Source organism: Lactuca virosa, chromosome 1 (assembly GCF_052849685.1).
Source record: "Lactuca virosa cultivar CGN04683 chromosome 1, Lactuca_virosa_CGN04683_v6, whole genome shotgun sequence".
Lineage (NCBI taxonomy): Eukaryota > Viridiplantae > Streptophyta > Magnoliopsida > Asterales > Asteraceae > Lactuca > Lactuca virosa.
In genome coordinates, this window is record NC_136426.1 from 281717736 (window position 1) to 281721210 (window position 3475).

Below are 3475 nucleotides of genomic sequence, written 5' to 3' on the forward strand. Positions count from 1 at the left end.
ACCACAAACTTTGTAAAACTATCGAGAGAGTATGAACACTTGTAGAAATCGGCCACCTTTGCAAACACATACACCAGTGCCATTTCAAGTGCCAAGGACACCTTTATATTGTTTGGTGGATTGGGGTTACATCCATGTAATACCCATGACTCTTCCTTTCCATAGAATCAATGGGTTAAAACCCCTATGGACTATCCATGGACTTCCTCCAAGCCTAGCACATTCTAAATAAGAATTAGCCCACACACTATATATACACAAGATCCTATATTTAATTAGTCACCTTTTTGATCACCAAATCAATTCTAAATTAATTTTAGATCAATACTAATTCAATAATATGATTTCATATTAATATATTATAACTTATAATATATTAATAAATCATAACCATACTATTCTCAAAAGATTATCCATATAAATTGTTTGGGTGAAGTGCAAACCAAATGGACCATGTCGGGTCGGGTCAAGTATATACCAAATAAATTTATGGACTTAGACACCTTATCCAACAATATCCCACTTGGATAAGTCTGATAACTATATTTGCCTATATGACTTCAGGAACCAACCGACAATCGTAGCTCTTAAAACCCTGTTGAACTATGAAGCGCCATTTTAGATAAGTGATCATATAATCCTCTGTTCTCAAGATATTAGTTGGACAAATAAATGGAACAATGTCGTACTTATTATCCAGCAGTTTGTTTCCCGATTTCCGATTTGTTTGACATAGAACTAAACTAAACACATCAATTTGGTTCTGACCGGGCCCGGTACATAGGTCAAAACAAAATCAACGAGGGGCCCAGTTATCCCTTCTAATCCTCCAAGGACCAGAAGGAACAACTGAGGACATCACTTCTCAACCAATTATGAAGATTCAAAGCACGAATTATCAAGTGGAAGGGGACGTTTCTTTATATCCTGAAGAATTGAAGATGTTAATTGTCGCATTGAAGGGTTTTGTTCTTTCCAAGGCGATGTTCAATTCCTTTGTTGTTCCTCTTTCATGGCTTTCACAGGCAGGATCCACTGCTACGTATAGCAAAGCAATGGATATCATTACTTTCCAACTGGTGAATGAAAGGAAGATCCGATTGTCTAAGAAGATCTTTTGTCAGATTCCTGATATCCCTAATTTTCCACTCATTACTGATCTTACTTATGCGTAAGTTATCCACATGTTTAATGAGATGGGTCATCAACCCCCACTCACCAAGATCAGTGATTTCACGAAGTCATCTCTTCCAACTGTTTGGAATTTTCTATTTGGAATCTTTCTACGCTGCATGACTGGTCGCAGTGTCGGATTAGATAAAGGTCGCGTGGAGGTTTATGCGATGGTTGCTGGATTATACTATGATATTGCTGTCGATTACTCTACACAGCTATGGAAGGAATTTCAGAAGCCTGAGAAGCCTGTGCACGAATCTACGAAGTCACCACAGAAGCCTGAGAAGCCAGAAGAACATTTTTCGACTGTTGTGATAGAGCCTGTGGAACCTGTTACTGATGACCATGTCAAGGAAACCATTCCATCCAAGTCTGGTGTTTTTCGAAGACTAAAGAAGAAAGCTCGTGGTCAACGACTATCTAAGGATGGATCATCTCGATTTTCTCCTTCAAATGATCGTACACCACAAATTACTCATCAAGGGGTAATTATTCGTGAAGTTCCAGGTCCTGTTTCGCCTTCATCAAAGAAACGAAGAGCTGCAGACGTGGCTAAACATATTTCAAAGAAGAAGAAAAAGCAACGAAAGTTGGGTATACAAGAGGGGTCGTCCGAAGAGGAGATAGTTCCTGAGACACCCAAAACTATTCTTTCAAAATCAACTCCTGAGAAGACAGTGGTCATACCACCCGATGTTTTGGTAACTGAGTCAATTCTTGAGGAGGTTCGAACTTCAGACATGAATACACACGTATCTGATACGGATGTAAATGTCACTATGGGTGAAGGAAATTCAAATAAAGAAATTTTTGTTCCTACTAAAGGTATTCCTGTATCTTCTGCTACTTTTGTTTCTTTACCTCCATTTATTATTCCTGTTTCGAACACTACAAATTCACCCACTTTTGAAAATATTCTCCATCAACCTTTTACCACTCTTTTTTCATCCCAATCCACTGATCCACCCAAAATCGATTCACCCGTTAAAGATTCACCCATTGTTGAAACTGATAATGAAAATGAAGGTTTTGGAGGAATGTTTGATGATTTGGAGTTTGATGATGAAGAAGAAAACTTTCCTGATCACATGTTGATGACGATGAAGAAATTCAAGATTCTGAACAAGAAATTGAATTCTATTCTTCAATCTGAAGCAGATCTGGGGGTAGTACGTCTATGTCAAGTCTGGAAGTTGACAGTATGTTGAAAACATTCGAAACAAAGGTGGTGAGTAAAGTTTCTGGGATGGTTAGAGACTCGGAGTCTAAAATCTTGGAGAAGGTTGATCACAATGATCAGAATAATGAGTTAAGAGTGAATTCTCAATATTCGAAGTTTATGGGGGAGGTGAAAGAATTCAAGCATTTGGTGAAGGAAAGACATGTTTTATTTGTTCAGGATGTCAAGAAGGTCAGGGAGGATGTGAATTTGCAAATTCAGGAGCTTAGTGAAGATATGCAAAAAGAGATTACAACTTTGCAATAGGATTATGCATCTCTAAATCAAAAAGTTGACATTATTTGTGATGTTGTTACCAAATATGTCAAGTTGTACGAAAGTTTGAGTCCTCAAATTACTCAACTTTCAACAACGGAGAATAAAAGTTTTGTGGAAGTGCTCAATTTGCTGAAGGAACTGAAAGATTTAACTTTCAAGCCATTTTCATCTTCGTTGATTACTCCAGAATTTTTGTCTCAAAAGTTCACTCATTTCGAAGCCATTTTACACAAGCAATTGGCCCCTCTTTCCAGAATTTCAAGCCTTCTACCAACAGATGTCCCGCCTGTTTCCACAGGGGTGCAAGGGGGAGAGAAGAAAGTTGGTGGTGGGAAGGCTGGAGGTGAAGCTTCGTATGAAGATGCAAAGGTTGTTGGAACAATGTTCTCTTCGAAGATTCCAACAACAAAACCAATTATTTCTTCTGCAGGGCCAGTTACTTCGACTGTTGTTACCACAATGCCAATTACAAAGACAATTTCGAAAGGAATTGTTATTGGTTCATCTGCTGGAAGTGGTAGTAGTTCAAAGCCAAAGGAAAATGTTGATGGCTCTTCGATCAAAGATAAAGGAAAAACAATATATGTCGAAAAATTGAAGGAGGAGATGAAAGCTGAAGCAGAGGCTAAGGTTGAAAAGTGACAAATAGTGCAAAGCATAATGTGACTTCGTGCAAACAATCCAGCTGGAATGAACAAGGGTGACCCTGCTAAGCATTACAACTATGAAACGATTGAGTCGAAAGTTGCATATAATCGTATGTATGCTTTTGAGAAGAAGCCTAAGCAGAGCTATGTTGTT